The sequence below is a fragment of the Macaca mulatta genome, chromosome 20 (genome assembly GCF_049350105.2).
Source record: "Macaca mulatta isolate MMU2019108-1 chromosome 20, T2T-MMU8v2.0, whole genome shotgun sequence".
Taxonomy (NCBI): domain Eukaryota; kingdom Metazoa; phylum Chordata; class Mammalia; order Primates; family Cercopithecidae; genus Macaca; species Macaca mulatta.
In genome coordinates, this window is record NC_133425.1 from 5,264,529 (window position 1) to 5,289,517 (window position 24,989).

A 24,989-nucleotide genomic window follows, 5' to 3' on the forward strand; every position below is an offset into this window, starting at 1 on the left:
ATGCCTGGCCTTGACTTCATTTCTAAAAAGAGAGGAAAAATATATGACTCCTTCCCCGCCCCACTGTTATTTGATTAAATTATTTACAAAACGAATTCTTAGGATATTTTGCATTTTTATTTCCTTCTGAAAAATCAATTTTTACACCATGACCTTAATCTGGCTAATTCTGGTAAAATAGGATTTAATTTTAGTAAGTTCCCAGAGGACCTGCATTCAATTCAATTGTTGGTTGAACTGTATTTCCTAGTGACTAGGATTCATAAATATTAATTATCGGAAAGAGTGGAAATGAACATATAGTTATTTTTAGTGTATACAGTGATAACAACAACAAAAAATCCTGGAAAACGGAGCTAGACCAGCGCTGAGATGAAAATCCAACAGCCACCTGGCGAACTCTGTGTTCCAAGAGGTTTTTATTTACATTGTAGGATGTGACTTTACCTATAAAATACATGCTTTTTCAAGGCTTTCTGGGTGCCACTCCACTTGGACGATTCCGGCTGTGGTCTGCTAACTTATCAACTGTCCGATTTTGGCAAGTTCCTAAACTTCTCTATGCCTCGTTTCTCCCCTTTGTAAAACAGGACTAAAAATATTAAAACTCTTCCCTGTGGGGTTGCTTTCAAAATCATATAATGTGTTACATGTAAACATAAAGCATTATAATAAGACAGAGGAATACACCACTGGAACAAAATCAGAAGCAGTTCCCTCGTTTTCTCATAACATGGAGTCTGGCTGGGTCCGGTGACTCCTGCCTGTAATCCCGGCACTTTGGGAGGCCGAAGCAGGAGGATCACTTGAGGTCAGGAGTTTGAGACCAGCTTGGCCAACATGGTGAAACCCTGTCTCTACTAAAAATACAAAAATTAGCCGGGCGTGGTGGCGCATACCTGTAATCTCAGCTGCTTGGGAGGCTGAGGCAGGAGAATCACTTGAATCTGGGAGGCAGAGGTTGCAGTGAGCCGAGATTGCGCCACTGCACTCCAGCCTGGGCAACAGAGCAAGACTACATCTCAAAAACAATAATAATAATAAATAATAATGTGAAGTCTTTTTTTCTTTGCCTAGAATTTGCTGTGCGTTGTAGGAATGAGTACATTCAGAATTCATTCCAAAGTTCATTAAGAAAAGTACAGTTAAGCTTTGGTAAAATCGTCTGCCAAAATTTAAAAAAAAGAAGAGAGAGAAGGAGAAGAAAAGTACATTAAAAAATAACATCACTAAGAACTCTGTAACCTTGAGCAGGGCACTTAAGTGCCACGGACCTCAGTTTCTTCCTTTTTTGTTGTTTTTTAATTTTTGTTTTCTAGGTAGACACTGAATGCTAGTTTCTTCCTTTTTAAAAAAATGAAATAGCTTAACTAGAACCATCTAAACTACAAAGAATCTTTTTAAAATTCTAGGCCAGGCACGGTGGCTCATGCCTGTAATCCCAGCACTTTGGGAGGCCTAGGTGGACAGATCACCTGAGATCAGGAGTTCGACACCAGTCTGGCCAACATGGTGAAACCCCATCTCTACTAAAAATATAAAAATTAGCTGGGCGTGGTGGCGTGCGCCTGTAATCCCAGCTACTCGGGAAGCTGAGGCAGGAGAATCGCTTGAACCCAGGAGGCGGAGGTTGCACTGGGTCGAGATTGCACCACTGCACTCCAGTCTGAGCGACAGAGTGAGACTCCATCTAAAAAAAAAAAAAAAAAAAAAAATTCTAAAACACTGGGATTTATGAAGTAAATAATAAAATTCTATGACAGGACAGAGCCATTTTCGTCCAGGCTATTTACCAAATGCAGCAAAGGAAATAAAAAAAAAGGGTTCCCAAATAATAAAACACATTTTGGAGATCTGGACTTCTCTGTTATAAACCTATGGAATCAGATCATTTAAAATCTAGTTAACAGAGAAACCTTGGTTTAATAGTAACAAACATACTTCCTTTAACCACGAGCCACATTAATGTATATCAGTTTTACCTTTGGAGCTTCATAAATCCCAACAGAGAAGGCTGATCTATTTTAACAGAAACATAGCAAGAGAGTGTCACTTCTCAACCATTATACATTTAAATAATGTCTGTAGATGGAGAGCCTGCATCTAAATCCCAGCAATGTTTCAGGACCTAGCTCTGAGGCCACATCAGCACTCCAGGCAGGCAGACGGACTCTCCACTCCGCCTCTTTTGCCCCCAGAAAATATATCTTTCCCCAGACCAACAATCCACTTCCCAGCCTCACGTCGACTGGCTCCCCACTCCCGCACGTGACTGTCAATTCTTTGCGAGATGAGGCTGTGCTGGCTGGGTATGGCTCATGAGACAAGCATGCAAGAAATATTTATTAATGTAAACTTCTATGAATTTGTATCATCTGAGTTTATGGGAATAAGGATAAACCACAAAAGCATTGTAAGTGAGGCTTTGAACAAAGTCCTGAATGGAAGAGTCTAGTACCATTTTTAGAGCTTTTATTTTTTCTTTTTTAAATTCCTTTTACTATCATTCCCAGCTTTGGTAGACACTTGACAAATATTTGAGGGGAAGCTAAGGATAAAAAGATGAAAACAAAGTGACTGCAATGAAAAAATTAAAGCCCAGGTAAGAATAAACAGTTTAATCTCTGTTTAGTTAGGAAGGAGCCAAATGCAGCTGGGCACGGTGGTTCACGCCTGTAATCCCAGCACTTTCAGAGGCCAAGGCGGGCAGATCACAAGGTCAGGAGTGAGAGACCAGCCTAACATGGTGAAACCCGGTCTCCACCAAAAATACAAAAATTAGCCGGGTACGGTGGCATGTACTTCTACTCCCAGCCACTCAGGAGGCTGAGGTAGGAGAATCACTTGAATCCAGGAAGCTAAGGTTAGAGTGAGCCAAGATCGCACCACTGCACTCCAGCCTGGGCGACAGAGCAGGCTGTCTTTAAAAAAAAATCAATAAAAATAAAAAAATAAAATAAAAAAAAAAGAAGGAGCCAAATAATTTTGCCTCCCAATTTTCTTCATCCATGCAAGAGGGGAAGATGGTCTCAGGTAGTAACTAGCTTTGAAAATCCTTGTGGATTTTTTGAGACAGGGTCTCACTCTGTTGCCCAGGCTGGAGTACAGTGGTGCAATCTTGGCTCACTGCAGCCTCGACCTCCTGGGCTCAAGTGATCCTCCCACCTCAGCCTCCCGAGTAGCTGGGACTACAGACATGCAGCACCATGCTTTTTTTTTTTTTTTTTTTTTTTTTTTTGGAGACATGAGGTTTCATCCTGTTGCCCTGGCTGGTCTTGAACTCCTAGGCTAAAGCGATCCTCCCATCTCAGCCTCCCCAGTAGTTGGAACACAGGTGCATACCACCACACCTGGCTAAACTTTTTTTCATACTTTTTGTAGAGATGGGGGTCTTCCTATGTTTCCCAGGCTGGCCTCGAAATCCTGGGCTCAAGTGATGCTCCTGCTTCAGCCTCCCAAAGTGCTGGGATCACAGGCGTGAGCCACAGCACCGGGTCTGAATTGGTGATTCATGTTAATGATGAACCTGGGCTGAGCCTTAAGTATCTGTCTGGGGTTGCAGAAGCAATCAGCACAGCGCCCAGCACTGAACCACAGCAGAGAGTACCCAGCACTGAACCACAGCACAGAGCGCCCAGCCCAGAACCGCAGCACACAGCGCCCAGCCCAGAACCGCAGCACAGAGCCAGCCCAAAACCGCAGCACAGAGCGCCCAGCCCAGAACCGCAGCACACAGCGCCCAGCATTGAACCGCAGCACACAGCGCCCAGCACTAAACCGCAGCACACAGCGCCCAGCCCAGAACGGCAGCACAGAGCGCCCAGCACTGAACCACAGCAGAGAGTACCCAGCACTGAACCACAGCAGAGAGTACCCAGCACTGAACCACAGCAGAGAGTACCCAGCACTGAACCACAGCACAGAGCGCCCAGCCCAGAACCGCAGCACACAGCGCCCAGCCCAGAACCGCAGCACAGAGCCAGCCCAGAACCGCAGCACAGAGCGCCCAGCCCAGAACCGCAGCACACAGCGCCCAGCATTGAACCGCAGCACACAGCGCCCAGCACTAAACCGCAGCACAGAGCGCCCAGCCCAGAACGGCAGCACAGAGCACCCAGCACTGAACCACAGCAGAGAGTACCCAGCACTGAACCACAGCACACAGCGCCCAGCCCAGAACCGCAGCACAGAGCGCCCAGCCCAGAACCGCAGCACAGAGCGCCCAGCACTGAACCGCCGCACAGAGCGCCCAGCCCAGAACCGCCGCACACAGCGCCCAGCCCAGAACCGCAGCACACAGCGCCCAGCCCAGAACCGTAGCACAGAGCGCCCAGCCCAGAACCGCAGCACACAGCGCCCAGCCCAGAACCGCAGCACACAGCGCCCAGCCCAGAACCGCAGCACACAGCGCCCAGCCCAGAACCGCAGCACACAGCGCCCAGCACTGAACCGCAGCACACAGCGCCCAGCCCAGAACCGCAGCACACAGCGCCCAGCCCAGAACCGCAGCACAGAGCGCCCAGCACTGAACCGCAGCACACAGCGCCCAGCCCAGAACCGCAGCACACAGCGCCCAGCCCAGAACCGCAGCACACAGCGCCCAGCCCAGAACCGCAGCACACAGCGCCCAGCCCAGAACCGCAGCACACAGCGCCCAGCACTGAACCGCAGCACAGAGCGCCCAGCACTGAACCGCAGCACACAGCGCCCAGCCCAGAACCGCAGCACACAGCGCCCAGCACTGAACCGCAGCACACAGCGCCCAGCCCAGAACCGCAGCACAGAGCGCCCAGCACTGAACCGCAGCACACAGCGCCCAGCCCAGAACCGCAGCACACAGCGCCCAGCCCTGAACCGCAGCACACAGCGCCCAGCCCAGAACCGCAGCACACAGCGCCCAGCCCAGAACCGCAGCACACAGCGCCCAGCCCAGAACCGCAGCACACAGCGCCCAGCCCAGAACCGCAGCACACAGCGCCCAGCCCAGAACCGCAGCACAGAGCGCCCAGCCCAGAACCGCAGCACACAGCGCCCAGCACTGAACCGCAGCACAGAGCGCCCAGCCCAGAACCGCAGCACACAGCGCCCAGCCCAGAACCGCAGCACACAGCGCCCAGCACTGAACCGCAGCACACAGCGCCCAGCCCAGAACCGCAGCACAGAGCGCCCAGCCCAGAACCGCAGCACACAGCGCCCAGCCCAGAACCGCAGCACAGAGCGCCCAGCACTGAACCGCAGCACACAGCGCCCAGCCCAGAACCGCAGCACAGAGCACCCAGCACTGAACCGCAGCACAGAGCGCCCAGCGCTGAACCGCAGCATGCAGTGCCCAGCAGAGCGCCCAGCGCAGAACCGCAGCACAGAGCGCCCAGCACTGAACCGCAGCACACAGCGCCCAGCGCTGAACGGCAGCAAGCAGCGCCCAGCACTGAACCGAAGCAGAGTACCCATCACTGAACCACAGCACAGTGCCCAGCACTGAACCACAGCACAGAGTGCCCAGCACTGAACCACAGCAGAGTACCCAGCACTGAACCACAGCACACTGCCCAGCACTGAACCATAGCACAGAGTACCCAGCATTGAATCTCAACATGTGGTGCCCAGCACTGAACCACAGCAGAGTACCCAGCACTGAACCACAGCACAGTGCCCAGCAATGAACCACAGCACAGAGTACCCAGCACTGAACAGCAACACGTGGTGCCCAGCACTGAACCGCAGCACGCAGTGCCCAGCACTGAACCGAAGCAGACAGTGCCCAGCACTGTACCACAGCACATGTGCCCTCCCCCCATGGCCCCGAACTTATATTCATCAACATATGTCATGCAGATGCATGAACGAGCAGAGCCACAATTCTCACATGAGCTTTGTAAATACGGAAAAACTGCATGGGCCAGCACACGTTGCTTGTGTGTGTGTTTCCTAAGCACTGATGACATAAATGCAGAACCAACAACATTTCCACTCATCCAAAGGGAATCGTGAGTTCTCAATGAGCGGGCTGGGAGTCACTTAGAAGTCATTTCCAAAGCACCGTGAAACTTGTCTACTTCATGAAAAAGTACTGAGGCTGTTTTACAGCCCTTTAACTTAAATCTAGTAATTGTGCCTATCAGAGTTCTGAAGAAAATAAGACTCTTAATAATCTAGGCTACTAGTTCATGCAGATCATCTTAAACCAAGATTTTCCACAGACCTCACATATCGAGGTGTTATGGTCCTTTTCTAAAATGAAAGAGCTTCGCTAGATCCCAGAAGTTCGAGACCAGCCTTGGCAACATAAATGAGACCCCAACTCAACAAAACAACAACAAATTTTTTTTTTTTAATTATCCAAGTGTGGTGGCATGCACCTGCAGTCCCAGCGACTCGGGAGGCTGAGGTAGGAGGACTGACTGAGCTCTGGAGGTCAAGGCTACAGTAAGCTATGAGTGTACCACTGGACTCCAACCTGGTCAACAGAGCAAGACCCAATCTGAAAAAACAAAAACAAAAACAAAAACACGAAAACATATTCCACAAAAAAGATCTGCATATAAGGACTGTATATAAGATCGTTTTCTAGACAGACATTGGATGCTAATTTCTTCCTTTTTAAAAAAATGAAATAGCTTAACTATAACCATTGAAACTACAAAGTATCTTTTTAAAATTCTAAAATATTAGGATTTATAAAGTAAATAAAATTCTATGATAGGATGGAGCCATTTTCATCCAGGATGTTTGGAAACCCTTCTCCTTTTTTTTTTTTTTTTTGAGACTCTGTCAAAGAAAGAAGGAAAAGAGAGAAAGGAAGAGAGAAAAAGAACTAGTTTAACAAAAATCATCTAAACTACAAAGTATCTTAATTCTAAAATATTAGAATTTATAAAGTAAATAAAATTCTGTGATGTGGTTTCTCTAGTTAATGGCCGGGGGACTTATATAACTGTTACAAAGACATTATTTAAAAATCTTCTGTTCTCTTTTGGGGGCAATTGGATTGACAATCGCAACTCCTTTGTAACCAATGGGCTTCTGTGTGAGCTGTTAGACACACAACGGTATTCCTTCAAGACGGAAAACGAAACGGCATGGACACCACTCATGACAGCCTTCAAAGTTCTGTCTGCTTGACCAATCAGGTCCTTTGGTTGAAATCCATGACCAATGAGGTCCTCTGGTTGAAATCCATGACCAATCAGGTCCTCTGGTTGAAATACATGACCAATTAGGTCCTCTGGTTGACATCCATGACCAATCAGGTCCTTTGGTTGAAACCCATGACCAATCAGGTCCTTTGGTTGAGATCCATGACCAATCAGGTCCTTTGGTTGAAATCCATGACCAATCAGGTCCTTGGTTGAAATCCACCACCAATCAGGTCCTTTGGTTGAAGTCTTTTGCTGTAACATCAGCCAGATTATCACAGCCCTCCCCGTCCTTGTCCCTCTCCAGGTACAGAGGCGCCCAACACACAATTAAAAATACATGGAATTTTGGACATCTTTCCTTCTTTGCTTCTGATACCGTACACACGTGGGTTCAAGTCCTTGCAGAGGGCACAGTTATCCTCCATAGTGAGGATGGGCATTCCCTAATGATTAGTTTTTCTAGTGGGGCAGACTACAGGAAGCACGTTTCTTTTTAAAAAACACACTGAAATGCTGCTGTGGTTCGATTGTATGTCCAAAACTCATGCTGAAACTGAACCTCCAGTGTGGCAGTATTGAGAGCTGGGGCCTCTAAGAGGTGATGCCCGGCAGGTGGGTTAATGGATGAATGAGTTAACAGATGAATGGCTTCTCATGGGAGTGGGACTGGTAGCTTTATGAGAGGAGGAAGAGAGACCTGAGTGAGCAGTCAGCCCCCTCGCCATGTGATGCCCTGAACCTTCTCGGGACCCTGCAGAGTCTTTATACATTTCCCGGTTTCAGGTATTCTGTTATAAGCAACAGGAAGCAAACTGAGACAACGCAGAGCCAGTTCCCGGGCGCAGATGGAAGCAGAGTGCCAGCGCCAAGCTTCAGCGCCATGTGGAGGTCAGGGAACTTGGACGGGATCTTGCTCTTGGGTCCGTACTGGCCCGGATGGTGGGTGGGCCATGCAGAGACAGGTGGGCTGCTGCGGGACAGAGGGACAGAGGTGGGAGACGGCTCCCTGGTGACTTAAGAGACTTTACTTACAGAGTCTGAAAATCGCAGAACAAGTTCCAAGAACGCAAGAGAAAAGACCTTTTTTTGGGGGGTGATGTCTCATCCCCTCCCGAGTGTGTTGATTTTGTTTTTTCTTCTTCTCCTTTTTCTTCTTTTTTTTTTGAGACGGAGTTTCACTCCGTTGCCCAGGCTGGAGTGCAGTGGTGTGATCTCGACTCACTGCAACTTCTGCCTCCCGGGTTCAAGCGATTCTCCTGTCTCAGCCTCCTGAGTAGCTAGGATTACAGGCACAGGCGTGCGCCACCACATCCAGCTAATTTTTGTATTTTGTATTTTGTATTTTTGTAATGGTGAAACATGGTTTCACCATGTTGGCCCAGGATGGTCCCAAACTCCTGACCTCAGCTGATCCACCCGCCTCGGCCTCCCAAAGGGCTGGGATTACAGGCGGGAGCCACCGCATCCGGCCAGAGTGGGTTGTTTTCTCATTGCAGACAGTCCCTAACTTGACCTGAACCCTCCCTGACCCAGGTAGCCACGAAGCCTCTGGCGACTGAAGCTTGGGAGTGAGCCCTGGCGGTTCTGGCTGACGCTCCGCCCTGACCCACTTGGGGCTTGTGTGATGTCCCCTTCGGCCTGACAAGAGGACCCAGTTCTCCTCTGTGCTCCTCCTGAACAAAACAGGTCCCAGTCTGGGAAGGCCGCCAAAGAGAGATCTTTTCACTGGTTTCTGTTCCCTGTCATTTTTGGGGGAGGGCGGGCTGGGGAACACAAACACCCAATAATTGGAAATTGTCAGACATACAAAACAGAAAGGTAATGAGTCATAAATCCTATTTTAAGGTTATATTTGCACTGCCATTTGAAAATGAGAAAACACTAATAACATTAAAATGAAGTCTTTGTTAAAAGAAAAGTAACCACGCATTGTTCAAATTTCCATTTGTTCTTTGTTTGACAATGAAAAATCATCCTAAATTAGTTCCATACACTTACTGTGAAACACAACAGTTTATTCCTGGGTCACATTCTGCCCCTTCTGCGGTTTATGTAACTCCTCTTTGTTCCGCCAATGGCAGTACAATGGCAAACAAAATAAAACGGAGTTTATTATGAAAATGGATCCATTAAAGCTACCTAAGAATAACACAGCCCTACAACTCCAGCACTTGCGAGGGACATGGGTGAGATGAAAGGGACGTCAGCACCCCTGCGAGAATCACACAGATGGGCCCCTCGGTGCACCCGGAGAGGGAGGCCACAGTGGCAAATAATAGGGAACACAGCCATGCCCCACTCCCTTCTTTCCCAAGAGTTGCCATTTCTGCCCTTGCTGGATAAGCTCCGTGTCTCACGCACAGTGAGCGTCGGATAGATGCTGGCTTGGACAGGCGATGCAGAGTATTCCCATCGGCGGCACTCTAGTGAGGCTGCTCAAGTCCCTCCTCCCAATCCAGAGGGTCCCACCTAGGCAAGGCCCATGGTCACTCCCCAGGAGAAGAGCCAGTAATGTCCCCATCAAGCAAAACCCCTGGTCTCCAGCTCACAATTCAAAACCCAAGCAAATAAAGGAAAAGCTCCTGGGACCGTCAGGACTCGCAACGACCGAGGGTCGGTCATGCTATCAGGAAATCGTATTCCTGGCTCAGAAAGGTTTTAAATACAGGGAAGCGGAGGGCTGGGGCAGCAAAGGATACTACTAAGAGCAAGTGACTCACAGGACTCACCTGGAAGGCATTACACACTCGAATTTCTAAAACAGTGGCCGCCAAGCTCACCCAGAAGATGAGGTCCCACTGGTCCCTGAGTCTGCTCCAAACAGCCATGCAAGGCGTGGGCACCCTCTCCCCTGTCTTCCACTGCTCTGCGGAACCTCACCTGGGACCACAGAGAAGAGGGTCCAGGGAAATGCCGCTGAAGGCTTCATCTCTGCAGTGGAGAGAAAGTCGGAAGGGGCGGCACCCACTCCTAGCTGCCCACAGATGACCACGAACAGACACCCACCACCGACACTGGCACAATCCCCCGACACGTTCTCAGACCAGACCAAGACCCCAGCTGAGCCCAAGGATGCTGGCTAATCAAATAGTAAACACCTTAAATTATCCTTAAAAAGTCACTGGAATGTCAACTTCAATCTCTTTAGTCTACTCTCTAAGATACTTCTGAGCCAAAACCAGGTGAGAAGATTTTTCTTCTGGCTACAAGGCAGAACAATAAAAGTGACCCTCTGAGTCAAAAACAGCTCATGAAACTCACCTCCCGCCTCCAATGCAGCCCTGCCGCATCCTGCATGTCCACAGTCCCTTTACCAACAACCAGCTGATGCTTCAAAACATCAGTCTTTCAGATTAACCCAGAAATATCGATAAGGGAGGCCTTTTTCTTAGCTTATGTTGGATATGTTTTTCTGTTTAGGCTACTGCTATAAAGAACTATCCACAAGCCTGGGCAATAAGGTAAGACCCTGTTTCTACAAAAAAATTAGCCGCATATGATGGTGTACACCCGTAGTCCCAGCTACTCAGGAAGCCAGGGTGGGAGGATCGCTTGAACCCTGGAGTTCGAGGCTGCAGTAAGCCATGATCACACCACTATACTCCAGCCTGGGTGACAGAGTGAGACTGTGTCTCAAAAAAAAAAAAAAAAAAAAAGAACTATCCCGAGAGTCTACTGCTGGGGGCCGAAGTGGGGTTGGGGACCCTTGGCTGCCATGTTCCTGGGCCGGGAACATGGACTGGATGGCCTGCATGTCAGAAGACTGGTTACATACAAGGGGACCAGTCAATAAATAAAAATAGTTAATATAGTAAGAGCTATCTGTTACTGTTATTGTTACAAAACAGGGGCACAGCCGAGGAAAAAGGAGAAAGCTAAAACAAACCATGTGACTCAGATGGTATCATGGTTTCTGTATTAGATGAATGGATAGATAGATACTAGAGGGACAGATGGATAGACAGAACTATAAATGTATGTGTGCCCGTCTGTGTGTATGTACAAACATGTGTACATGTAGGGAAGTACATGCATATGTTTAATTTCCTAGCTACACCAGGCGTGGTGGCTCAGGCCTGTAATCCCAGCACTCTGGGAGGCTGAGGCAGGCAGATCACCTGAGGTCAGGAGTTTGAGACCCAGCCTGACCAACATGGTGAAACCCTATCTCTACTAAAAATACAAGATTAGCCAGATGTAGTGGTGCATGCCTGTAATCCCAGGTGCTTGGGAGGGTAAGGCAGGAGGACTGCTTGAACCCAGGAGGCGGAGATTGTGGTGAGCCAAGTTCATGCCACTGCATGCCAGCCTTGGCAACAATAGCAAAACTCCATCTCAAAAAAAAAAAAAATTCCTAACTATGCTGCTTGAGAAGCCCTTGTAGCCGTAATAGCCCAGTAGTGTGAACACACCTAATGCTTAGATCCTGGTTTCTACCACTTTCTACTAAAAGGAACCAGGGCTTATTGGAGAAATGGTTGATTCCAGGGCTGGAGCAAGTTCCAGATGAGCCTAGAACCAGTAACTAAAGATGCGGCTGGACGCAGTGGCTCACGCCTGTCATCCTAGCACTTTGGAAGAGGGCGAGGCGGGCAAATCATCTGAGGTTAGGAGTTGGAGATCAGCCTGGCCAACATGGTGAAACCCCATCTCTCCTAAATATACAAAAATTAGCTGGGTGTGGTGGTGCGCGCCTGTAACCCCAGCTACGTGGGAGGCTAAGGCAGGAGAATTGATTGAACCCAGGAGGTGGAGGTTGCAGTGAGCCGAGATCACACCACTGCACTCCAGCCTGGGCAACAGAGTGAGACTCCATCTCAAAAGAAAAAAAAAAGAAGAAGTAGTAAAGATGTGCTCAAAGAATGACATGAACATATCAAAAGGACACAGGGGCCGGATCGGAGGCGCTCCTGTTGGCCAAATCAGGGACAATCTGGGTATCGAAGCAAATGATGATGGTAATGAATTATAACCCAATGGGTAAAATAGGAGTCTGTGAGTGTATTGACAGGAAGGAGGGAAAGACAGCAGGCAAGCTCCAGCTTGCAGTGGCATGCCAACTAATAAATGCAAAAGAAACAATGCAACTAGAAACATCACCATTTGGCAAAACTCATACTGATCCCCTCAGGCAAGAATCATCCAAGGATGCCAAAACAAATGGGCGAAAGCTTCATGAGAAACAGGATATCTTCCGAGTCCCCAAAAAGTCTCCCCACCAAAAACAGTACTTTTTCACCGATAATTACAAAATACCAATTAACTAATTTTACAGTGGAGAAACCCGGTAGACACCACCTCAACCAAATGAGAAGAGTTAACTCCTCTAGAAATGGGACTGATCAGACCTGTGTGTGTTCCAGTCGTGACATCCCTGTGACATCCCTGCAGGGACTCTCCTGCCAGGAACCTACAGCCTGATTCTAAGCACAAAGGAATATGAGACCAGCCCAAACCAAGGGACACTCTACAAAGTAACTGGCCTGTTCTCTTCAAAAATGTCAAGGTCCCGAAAGACAGATGAAGGAACGGCCCCAGATTGAAGGAGACTTGAGAGCCATTGACACAGACCGTGCCCGTGGTCCTGAGCGGGCTCCAGGGCCTCTGAATTTGGTGGCGTGGCGTGCCAGTGCCCATGTCCTGATTTGGACAGGTCGGTGCAGGCTATACGGGACGGCGTCCTTGTTTTTAGGAAACTCACACAGAGGAATCTAGGGGCACTCTGCAGTCTATTCTCAAATTATTCCGGAAAAAAGGGATGTGTGTATAAGGAGGAACAGACACACATGTTAGAATGTTAATTCAGGGAATCTGGGTGAAGAGCATTTGGGAATTCTTTATATTGTTTGGGAGCTCCTCTGTAAATCTGGACTTAGTTCAAAATTAGAATATGATGCCACCAAAACCCCCTCTATCGCTCACTCAGCATTCCTAGGTATCAACTAGTGTGGAATTCCGTTGTTTGAATCACTAGATAGCAATGAAGTGTGTAACTCTGTTGTCTGAAGCCACCTGGTTTGAGGTACTTTGGTACAGTAGCCCTAGGAAATGAATATGCTACTCAAAGAATATTGAATGTGGCTTTTTCTACAATACTAAAATCTCACTCACCATGTTAACTTAGTAAGGTAAACTGCTGGGACGGGGTCCCGTTTCAGCCGAACGCATCTGACAATGTCTGAAGTCACACACTGCAATAATCACAAGTTTCTTCTTGACATGAGCAGCTCTTCAAGTGTACGAGGAACAATGGATTCTTTGTCAGGGACTCACAAGAGTCACATGCTGTTATTCTTTTTTTCCTTAAGAGACAAACTGATTTTTTAATCACTGAGAGCCTACTACATGAATGGCATAGTTTTAAAATGTCTTGACATGTCACACGTAAATGACAATAAAAGTTTCTTGGAAGAGGGGCTAAGATATGGGACGAACGTGATTTATTTAACGGGCATGCGCTTCCGGCCACGAATCACACGTACGTACATCCACACGGTTATCCATAACTACCATTTCAACTGAGCCGCGTAAGACTGTAAAACGCAGTCATTACTAAAGCAGCACGGGAAACATCCCAGATTAACAGTGGAGAGAGCAGATGCATTTGGAGTAGAATCCTGGAGATAGTTAAGTTACTCGGCGCTTTCACAGTCGTTGTTTTTTCAAATTCACTCGCTGAGACATAAAATAATATTGATCTTTGAAAAGGGCTCTCGACGGAAACAGCAGTTGGCAGCCTCCCCAGAGCACTTGCCCTTCCTCTGGAGCGCTTCACGTGCGAGCCCGCCGTCTATTTATAACAGTTGGGCACTCGTCGCCACAATGGCTGATTGTGTGGTCCAGCTGCCTGTGTCTATCAAGAAGGGCAGGAGTGGACAGCCTGCACTTTGATGTTTCCCTTTTTTGGAGACTGAAAATAACATTTTAAAAAAACTGCCAACGGGCAAGGTCACGAAATATTTTTGGATGGCACGGGGACCGGCTGCAAAGCTGTGGTTCACATCAGATGCGGAGGCCTGGGACGCTGCCAGTGAGCCCCATTGCACAATATCCTGCTCATGCCAACTTCAAAAGTTATTTGCCTCGGAGAGCTCCCAGACGACTCTTTCTCGGTAATAAAACACAGCATTTTATAAATTTGCAAGGGTCTTCCGGATAGGGCATTACCCACAGGAGCAAGGATTTCCCTGGCCACTCTGGTTACAATTGCAACCAGCAGCCCTGGGCCTCTTACCGCCCTCGCCCCGCCCCGCCCCACATCCCTCACCCCCACTCCACGAACCCCTGCCCTTCCCTGATGAGCTCTCAAGCACTTACCAGCGACACGCTACATATTATTCTAATGCATGTGTCCACTTCTTGACTCACCCATTCTATTACAGATGGCTCACGAAAGCAGGATTAGCGTCTGTTTTGTTCACTGATGCAACCACAGAGCCGAGAATAGTGCCTGGCTCACAATATTTACTGAGTGCATACTTGTGGAATTAATTAATTTAAATAGCAGAGACAATGGGATCAGGAAACACATGGAAATACCGACGACCAGTATTAGATGTCAGGGTTCTGTCGCCCTTCCCCCCACTCCCGACGAAGATCCCAGCTTTGTTTACATATTTGTGGTGCACAAAAATAGAAATGGACTAAACAAAATTCTCGATTTTCCCAAAGTGTGGTGGAATGCAGAAACCAAGACCTTGCAGAGCTCGGTTCTGAAATGATTTTCACTCAAACGATCTTCCTGAAACTCTTCAGATTACTCTCTGCCCATTTCACAAACCTTCTTGCTGGAGGTATTAGACACGGGAAGCACCTGTGCTAATCAACAAGTATGGCTCTGATAAATGAATATTTTTTCTTTTTTTTTTCTTTTTTTTTTTGAGACGGAGTCTAGCTCTGTCACCCAGGCTGGAGTGCAGTGGCGCAATCTTGGCTCACTGCAACCTCCACCTCCCAAGTTCAAACAATTCTCCTGTCTCAGCCTCCTCAGTAGCTGGGATTACAGGTGCCTGCCAACATGCCCAGCTAACTTTTGTATTTTTAGTAGAGATGGGGTTTAACTGTGTTAGCCAGGACAGTCTAAATCTCCTGACCTCGTGATCCACCTGCCTCGACCTCCTAAAGTGCTGAGATTACAGGCGTGAGCCACCATGCCCGGCCTAAATGGTTATTTTGAAAATCATCAAGTTATACAAAAGAATCCCACATGCTGTACAACAACACTAGAGATTGTAGGGGTTTTGTGGGTTTTACATAAGTAGATCATGAAACCCTGACTCTAATTATTATGTAAATGAAATTCAACAATACACTTATAACTCAAAAACTCTGGAAGGTCAGAAAGAGGCAGACAGCAGGGCCCCCATGGAAGGGGAGGTGCACAAGGCAGAGAGAGGCAGGGGAGGTGCAAGTACAGGTCCCAGCACGGTGGTAGCCAACAGCAGAGCCGTTCTTCCACACTGGGAAGGGCCCCCGGGCCTCAGGAAGCTGGCTCTATTCAGCAGAATTCACAAGTGAAGAAGGCTTTTTAGATGTCTTTTGGGACCAGGCACAGTGGCTGACACCCGTAATCCCAGTACTTTGGGAGGCTGAGGCGAGCAGATCACTTGAGGTCAGGAGTTCAAGACCAACCTGGCCAACATGGTGAAACCCCGTCTCTACTAAACATGCAAAAAATTAGCCAGGCATAGTGGTGCGCACCTATAATCCCAGCTACTTGGGAGGCTGAGGCAGGAGAATTGCTTGAAGCCAGGAGGTGGAGGTTGCAGTGAGCCAAGATCGGGCCATTGTACTCCTGCCTGGGAGACAGAGCAAGAGTGTCTCAAAAAAACAAAACAAAACAAAACAAAAAGATGTATTTGGGGAACAATTCGCTAGCAACACAAAGGTGCCGCTTCTAAGTATGAGGAATTCCTTATCAAAGATGCCTGAGCCTGCAAGACAGCTCCTACAAGTACACGCGCCGCAACGACTGGGTGACTGCACATCTCTGGCAAGTGGTTTTGAAGCCACTTCCTTAGCTCCCATAGACAGGCCGTGCTGGAAACACACATGCAGGGAGCTCCCAGCCAGTGTTGTGCGATACGGAACCCGAAAGCTGCAACCAAGGAGCCGGTCAGGTTCACCTGCAAGATCATTTCTCCCCGCAAGGAGGCTGTCTTCAGAAAACTCTGTGACATCAGGATTCTTCAATAATCTCTTCAACATCAGATCTCAACACATTTATAGAAAACCTCCAGGCCCAGCAGTTTTCCTACCTGTGCAAAAATGCTGTGGCTTCAAAGTAATGTTTTGTTTTGTTTTGTTTTTGAGACGGAGTCTTGCTCTCTCGTCCAGGCTGGAGTGGAATGGTGCAATCTCAGCTCACTGCAACCTCCGCTCCCGGGCTCCAGCAATTCTCTTGTCTCAGCCTCCCAAGCAGCTGGGACTATAGACGTGCGCCACCACGCTCAGGTAATTTTTGTATTTTTAGTAGAGATTGTGTTTCACCACGTTGGCCAGGCTGGTCTCTAACTCCTGACCTCAAGTGATCCACCTGCCTCGGCCTCCCAAAGTGCTGGGATTACAGGTGTGAGCCACCACACCCAGCCAAAGTAAATTTAAAAGGGGCTTTCATTCTCCCAGGAGTCAGAATCAGTCCTTACTGGAAGAAGCAGAATTCTAACCTGAAAACTCATCTCCTGGGAACACTGGAAAGCAGTGTGTGATCTGCGGGGACAGAAATGACTGACACCCAAATTCCTCTCTGCATCACGGGCACTCAGCAGCATGCCTAGTGCATAGTAGGACTTCAGCAAATACGTGCTGTTGTTATCATGTGACATAACGATGGAGGTGCAGAGGTTTACCTGTGTGTTTTTATTATCTCCGGTTGACACGGTGGCCACACCCAGGTTGCCTGTTCTCAAGCTGTGTCATGACAGTGACCATCATCCACGTCGGGCCCCGGGTGATGTGAGTGCAAAGTGCTCAAGCTCTCCTTCGGGTGCCAGGCCTGCCATGACACATGGCGAGTCCCAGCAGAGGTCAGACCAACAACTCGGTTCTTTCGGGTAACCTGTACTAATGAACCCCACCCCCGGCCACACACAAATCTTACTCTTCCGTTATTTCATGTCTATGAAGGGTTTTGGCAGGAAAACAAAAACAAAAACAAAAAACCTCCTTTTAAAAAAATCTACAATTGTTTAGGTTTTTGTTTAAAGAGACAGGGTCTGGTTCTGTTGCCTAGGCTGGCGTGCTGTGGTGCAATCTCAGCTCACTGCAGCCTCCAACCCCTGGCCTCAAGCAATTCTCCTGCCTCAGCTTCCTGATTAGCTGGGACTGTCCATCATTTTTTAAATAACAGCTTTATTGAGATATAAATCACTTACCATACAATTCACCCATTTCCAGGGTACAATTCAGTGGTGCCTGGCATATTCACACAGAACCAACCTAGAACACTTTCATCACCCCAGAAAGAAACTCCGCACCCAGCTGCAGTGACTCCATCATCCTGGCTTATCTCGTGTGTCTGCCAGCCACGGTTCTGTCTCTTTCCTTCCCAACACCAGCCTCTCTTTTCACCCACTATCTCCCCGCCAGCCCTGTTCCCTGCATTCTGTAGGAAATGCTTGGCTCCTACGTGGTTGAACGAATACCAAAGCTTCTGTGAGCACGCCAGAGGCCCCCTCAAAGCTCTCTCCTCTGTCTGAAATGTTACTCTGAAGGAGTGATTTCTTGTTCGTTCTGAATAAGGATGACGACACCAGGAAGCGGAGGCCTGGGGAGCATTTATGGCGTGTTCTCGATGTGTGAGCACCATGGCCAGCACGTTCCACACAGTGCCCTGCTAAACCCTGAACACAACCCAGTGCTGCAAGGGTTGCTCCCGGCCTCACTTCAGAGATGAGAAAACCAAGGCCCAGGGAACCCAAGGTCACAAAGGACTGTAAGAAGGAGAGTTGAGTAATCCCAGCACTTTGGGAGGCCGAGGTGGGCAGATCGCTTCAGGTCAGGAGTTCGAGACCAGCCTGGCCAACATAGTGAAATACCATCTCTACTAAAAATACAAAAATTAGCCGGACGTGGTGGTAGGCACCTGTAATCCCAGCTACTTGGGAGGCCGAGGCAGAAGAATCGCTTGAACCCAGGAGGTGGAGGCTGCAGTGAGCTGAGATCGCGCCACTGCATTCCAGCCTGGGTGACAGAGTGAGACTGTCAAAAAAAAAAGGAGAGTTGAGGCTGGGCACAGTAGCTTATGCCTGTAATCCCAACACTTTGGGAGGCCAAGGTAAGCAGATCACTTGAGGTCAGGGGTTCAAAACCACCCTGGCCAACATGGTGAAACCCTGTCTCTACTAAAAATACAAAAAATTAGCCAGGCGTGGTAGCATGCGCCTGTAGTATCAGCTACTCGGGAAGCTGAGGCAGGAGAATGGAATGAACCTGGGAGGTAGAGGTTGCAGTGAGCTAAGATCGCCCCACTGCACTCCAGCCTGGGTGACAGAGAAACTCTTGTCTCCAAGGAAAAAAAAAAGGAGAATTGAAAGTTGAACTCCAAGCAATGTGACAGCAGAGCTCAGGCCTGGAACCCCATGCTACACTGAGTCTTGTTGAGAGAACGCTTCAAGACGTAATCATGCCTACAATGACGTCACAGGGGAAGTGACTGATCCGCTACCTTCCTGTAGAACCTGGGAAGGTATGTGTGATCAGGAGGATAAAAAGCCAGGGAACGAGAAAACTGCAGAGAGGAGACCCAGCAGGCACGATGCTGAGAAAGGTGCAGCAGAACTGGGTTCACTGAGGATCTAAAACTCCCCCCGTCTTAGAATTCTGTCGTCATCTCCTGATTGCTAATTAACTTTATCTCCTTGAATCAAGAGAGCTAAAGGAAGTCTCTGAATTAGAAACCTTTGTGGTAAGGTGTAAAGGAATTTTGGTAAGAGGATATAATCAAAAATATGATGATTAAAGAAAGACCTTAGCCTGGAAAACAATTCACTAACTTATTAACAGTGGCTATCTTTAAGGGATGGGATTAGTAAAGATTTTCATTTCCATTTGCATTTCTATATTGCCAAATTTTACAACAAGCTTATAGTACTTAGAAAGTTGGAAGAAAAACCGGCTGGGGACGATGGCTCACGTCTGTAATCCCAGCACTCTGGGAGGCCGAGGCGGGCAGATCACCTGAGGTCAGGAGTTCGAGACCAGCCTGGCCAACATGGTGAAAACCCATCCCTACTAAAAAATACAAAAATCAGTTGGGCATGGTGGCAGGTGCCTATAATCCCAGCTACCTGGAAGGCTGAGGCAGGAGAACTGCTAGAACCTGGAAGGTGGAGGCTGCAGTGAGCCGAGATCATGCCACTGCACTCCAGCCTGGGCAACAAAGCGAGACTCCATCTCAAAAAAAAAAAAAGAAAGAAAGAAAATTAGAAGAAAAAAACAAAAAGATGACCTGGGGAGAGGGGCAGAACTTCTGGAATAATGAAGTGAGAAGCTTGGCAAAACGTCTCCTCAAAAAGTAACAATAAAATTAGACAAGTCTGTCAAAACAACCACTACAGGGATGGAAATCAACCAAAGACGTACAAAAAATTGAAAAATGTTTATTCAAGAAAAAATATGCCGCTGGGCATGGTGGTTCCCACCTGCAATCGTAGCACTTCGGGAGGCCGAGGCCAGGGGATTGCTTGAGGCTGGGAGTTCGAGACCAGCCTGGGCAACATATCAAGACCCCGCCTTGACAAAAAACAAAAAGTCAGCCTGGCATGGTGGTGCACACCTGTAGTCTCAGCCACTCAGGAGGCTCCTTTTTTAAAAAGGAGGAAAATATCTTGAGCCTGGGAGTTTGAGGCTACAGTGAGCTATGACTGTGCCACTGCATGCCAGCTTGAGTGACAGAGCAAGGCCTCATCTCAAGAATTAAAAAATAAAATGAAGAAGAAAAATGACCAAACCTTGAGTTAGAGCAGTGGTGTTCTGCGATGCTTTGGCCTGAGGGGCTCCTCTCTTTCCCCTTAGTTCACCCGTGCTGGTACATCTACCAGGCTGGGACAAGCTGTGAAAATTGGTGGCTCCACTGCTGGAGGGGTTGACTTGATATGGAGGAGAGCACATGCCCAAAGGCACTGACATAAACCACAGTGATTTCCTGTAAACAACAGGAAATGTACAGAAGGTCAACATCTCAGCCACTCTGAGCCTGCAATACTGGTTGTGGCAGCCTACAGATCAGCAGACCAGCCAAAAACCTAGCCAGAAGATACAGAGAATAAGGGAGCTATCGTGGGCAGTGGTAAAGCCCCACACATTCTTCATGCTCTGGAAGGCTGCACACAGGCAGGAAAGACTGAAGAGGGTCCTAGTTATCCACTCATCCCTGGCTAAAGTGAGGCCTACCCCATGCACAAAGGAGGCCAGAAAAGGCCTGGCAAAAAGGAAAAACCAAGGCAGACTCGTATAATATATGTCTGAATTCTGAACATGTCCCTAAACCCACACACATATCCACTGCAAATTGTGAGAAGCGTTAGTAGCTCAAGGTGTTTCAGCACACCTCTGAACAATCACTGCCTGACCACTAAGTGATGCTGACCTAGGGGTAACCCCCGCAAAGCCAGGCTTAAACACATTTTAAAAATAAGAAAAAAAAATGAGCAGGATCATCAGCAGCTGCTACAGAAACAGACTTCATAGAATTAGTCCAGGAAAGTCACAAACAAAAAGAAACAAACAACAAACCTGCATTTTGCCAAAGGTGATCATAATCCAGAGGTGCTACAATGTATTAACTAAAATACAGAGTTTAAAAAAATAAAATACAAGACATGCAAAGAAACATAAAGTGTTGTGAATTATACTCAGGCAAGAGTCATAACTGGAAACTCTAAAGGGGCCCAGATATTGGACTTAACAAAGATTTCAAAGTTATAAGAAACTGCTATAAGAATGGAACTGAAGGAATTCATGTTTAAAGAATTAAAGGAAAGTATGATAACAATGACTCATCAAATAGAGAATACTAGTAAAGAGACAGAAATTATAAAAAGAAAATAAACAGAAATTCTAGAGTTCAAAAGTATAATAACTATAATGAAAAGTTCACTAGAGCGGCTATGACATGGGAGAAGAAAGAATCAGTGATCTTAAAATTATCTAATCTGAAGAAGAAATAAAAAAGCATAAAGAAAAATAAAAAGAACCTCAGAAACACATGGGATACCATCAAGCATACCAACATATATATAAAGGAAGTCTCAAAAGAAGCAGCAGCAAAAGGAAACAGAAAAAATTTTTTGAAAAACTAACGGCCTAAACTTCTCAAATTTGATTTTAAAAAATTAATCTTCACATCTAACAAACTCAAAGTAAGCTCAAAATACACCAACTCAATAAACTGAGCCACCATGACACATCATAGCCAAACTGCTGAAAGCCAAAAACAAAGAGAAAATCTTGACTGCATCAAGACGAAATGGTTCTTCATGTAAAGGAGCACTACCATAAGATTAACAACTGACTTCACGTTAGAAACAGAGACCAGAAAACAGTAAAATGACATATTCAAAGCACTGAAAGAAAAACTTCCAATCAAGAAGTCCATATCCATCAAAACTATACCCCAAAACTATAAAGTAGAAATAAAGATATTCCTTTCATCTAAAAGACAGAAAATATGTTACTGGCAGACCCTGCTTACAAGAAATACTAAAGGAAGACCTTCAAGATGAAAGAAAAAAAAACACGAGATTATATCCTGAATCCACATGAAGAAATAAAGAATGCTAGTAATACTAATTACATAAGCAAATATATACCAGATTTATAAATATTCTCTTTTTTACACTTAGCTGATTTAAAAGACAAGTACATACAACAGTAACTGCAGACTTTTACTACTGGGCTTATAACATATGAAGATATAATATATATGACATATTACCACAAAAGAGATAGATAGACATAGACATTTAATGGAACAAAGTTTCTATATTTTATTGAAAATGAATTAGCATTAATCTAAAGTAGACTGTGGGCTGGGCATGGTGGCTCATGCCTGTAATCCCAGCACTTTGGAAGGCTAAGATGGGAGGATCACTTGAATTCAAGAGTTTGAAACCAGCCTGGACAACATGGCAAAACTCCATCTCTACTTTTTAAAAACTATATATAGATATTTAAAAAGTAGACCGTGATGAGAAGCATATTGCAATCCTTAGAGTAACCACTAAAAATATACAAAGAAGTATTAAAAACCTCACCAAACATATGAAAACAGAACACTAGAAAATATCTATTTAACACAAAAGAAAATAGTAAGGAGAAATAGAACAAAAAGATATGAGACAGAAAACATAGCAAAATGTTAGATGTAATCCAAGCATATCAATAATTACATTAAATGTAAATGGATTAAACACTCCAATAAAAGGTGAAGACTGTCAGACTAAATTTTTTAGAAGTCCCAACCATGTGCTGTCTGCAAGAGATGCAGATGGAGAAAAAGGTACTAAGCAAACAAAACCATAAGAAATTTGCTTTGCAGTAGCTATAATAATATCAGAGAAAGTATGGGAGGCTGTGGCAGGAGGATTGCTTGAGTACAGGAATTCAAGGTTACAGTAAGCTATGATTGTGCCACTGTACTCCAGCCTGGGTGACAGAGTGATACCCTGTCTCAAAACAAACAAACAAACAAAAACACAAAAAGTCCCACAGACTAAAACTGTAAGACAAAAAAGTTATGAGAGAAAAAGAAGAAATTTTGTAACAATGAAAGGGTCAATTCATGAGGAATATATAAAAATATAAACATATATGCACTTAATAACAGAGCGAAAATACAATAAAGCAAACACTGACTGAACTGAAGGGAGAAATAGACAATTCACAATAATGTTTGGAGACTTCAATATTCCACTCTCAATAACTGACATAACAGTTAAACAGAAAATCAGTACTTTGAACAGCATCGTCAACCAACTTGACCTAACTAACATCTGTAGACCATGTCAAGCAACAACAAATAGAATATATATTCTTTTCAAGTGTACATACCGCATTGTTTAGAATGAATCATGGACTAGGTCATAGCATAAGTGTCAATAAATTTAAAAGAATTAAAATCATATAAAGCATGTTCTCTACCAAAATGGAATTTTAAAAAATCAAGATCAGAAAGAAATTTGTGGACTCCTCAACTACTTAGAAATTAGAAAACATATCTAAATAATTCAAAAGTCAAAGAAGAAATCACAAGGGAAGTTTAAAAATACTTCAAACTGCAGGAAAAGAAAAACACAGCAGATCAAAATTTATGGATGCAGCTATATGAGAAGTACTTAGGGAGAAATGTATAATGTTAAAAGCCTGTATCAGAAAAAAAGAAAAGTCTCAAGTTAATAACCTGAGCATCAGCAGGGCACAGTGGCTCACACCTGTCATCTCAACACTTTGGAAGGCCAGGGTGGGACGACTGCTAGAGTACAGGACTTCAAGAAGAGCCTGGGTATATAGTAAGACCCTGTATCTACAAAAAATAAAAATAAAAATTAGCTGGCCCAATGGTACACACCTGTAGTCTCGGCTACTTGGGGGCTGAGGTGAGAGAATCTCTTAAGCCTAGAAGGTGGAAGCTGCAGTGAGCCAGTATTGTGCCACTGCATTCCAGCCTGGGCCACAGGGCGAGATCCCTCGGCCCACATCACTTCCCTACAGGCTGATCCTTGCCACTGAATCAGTCCACATGAATCAGTCCACTCCTGATTCATGGCTGGTGAATAGGTGAGGGAGGAAAATGGAGAAAGCGAATACGCAGTGTGACAGAGGAAGGAGAAGTGAAAGGTCATGAGCATTTGCTGCAGCCAAGCCTGTAGTATGTCCATCACCAGGCTTCAATTTATAGCAGCTCCCCAACCGCGTGTGTCAATCTCTAACTGGCCCACGTGCCAGACCTGAAGCTGCTATTGGAAAGTACCCCTCTCTCGTCATGTCATCCGCACAGTAATTCACTTAGCTCTGAACTGAGTACAAATGAGGGATGCTCTAAGATCAAAGCACCAGGGTCTTTAAAATTATCTTCACTCTCCCCCCATCCTGCCCCAAACACCTGCATGCTCCTTTCACTTTCAGTTCCAAAGTGCACCCTCCTAACGCCGACCGAAAGGGAAAGTAAGTCCTGTTTTCGTTTCCTTTCAAATATCTGATGCTTTCCAATTTTATTCCTATTTTCCCTAATGGAATATTACTACTTGGAAAGCATCATTCATCTCCTCTCGAGATCTCACAGCAACACCATGTTGCCAGAAGGGCAGGTGTGAAATCTGAAACAATGGCAGAAGTCTAATGTCACATGTCAACGTACAGCCTCCCATCGAGGCCCATGACTTTATTTTTATTTATTTATGTATTTATTTTTTGAGATGGAGTCTCACTCTGTTGCCCAGGCTGGAGTGCAATAGCACGATCTCAGCTCACCACCACCTCAGCCTCCCGTGTTTAAGCGATTCTCCTGCCTCAGCCTCCCGAGTAGCTGGGATTACAGGTGTGTGCCACCACACCTGGCTAATTTTTGCATTTTTAGTAGAGGTAGGGTTTCTCCATGTTGGTCAGGCTGGTCTGGAACTCCTGACCTCAGGTGATCTGCCCGCCTCGGCCTCCCAAAGTGCTGGGATTACAGGTGCCCGCCACCACACCCAGCTCAGTTTTGTATTTTTAGTAGTGACTGGATTGCTCCATGTTGGACGGGCTAGTATCGAACTCCTGACCTCAGGTGAACCACCCGCCTTGACCTCCCAAAGTGCTGGGATTACAGGCGTGAGCCACTGCGCCCAGCCTAAGGCCCATGAGTTTAACAAG

General features: G+C 46.4%; 1 protein-coding gene and 2 long non-coding RNA genes across 7 annotated transcripts in view; 1 reads left to right on the forward strand and 2 right to left on the reverse strand.

The window, feature by feature from the left end:
- The window catches only part of LOC144337885 (uncharacterized), a 46,620-nt gene extending 33,246 nt beyond the window's left edge, over nucleotides 1-13,374 (reverse strand). The window contains exon 1 of the long non-coding RNA XR_013411520.1: nucleotides 13,251-13,374. This is a non-coding gene — a long non-coding RNA (uncharacterized LOC144337885). The remainder of the gene's footprint in view (nucleotides 1-13,250) is intronic.
- The window catches only part of ADCY9 (adenylate cyclase 9), a 162,748-nt gene that overhangs the window by 81,359 nt on the left and 56,400 nt on the right, over nucleotides 1-24,989 (reverse strand). The window lies entirely within an intron of this gene.
- LOC144337889 (uncharacterized) lies at nucleotides 6,321-15,041 on the forward strand. Its single transcript, XR_013411524.1, has 2 exons — nucleotides 6,321-8,311; nucleotides 13,016-15,041. It is a non-coding gene; the product is annotated as an uncharacterized LOC144337889 (long non-coding RNA).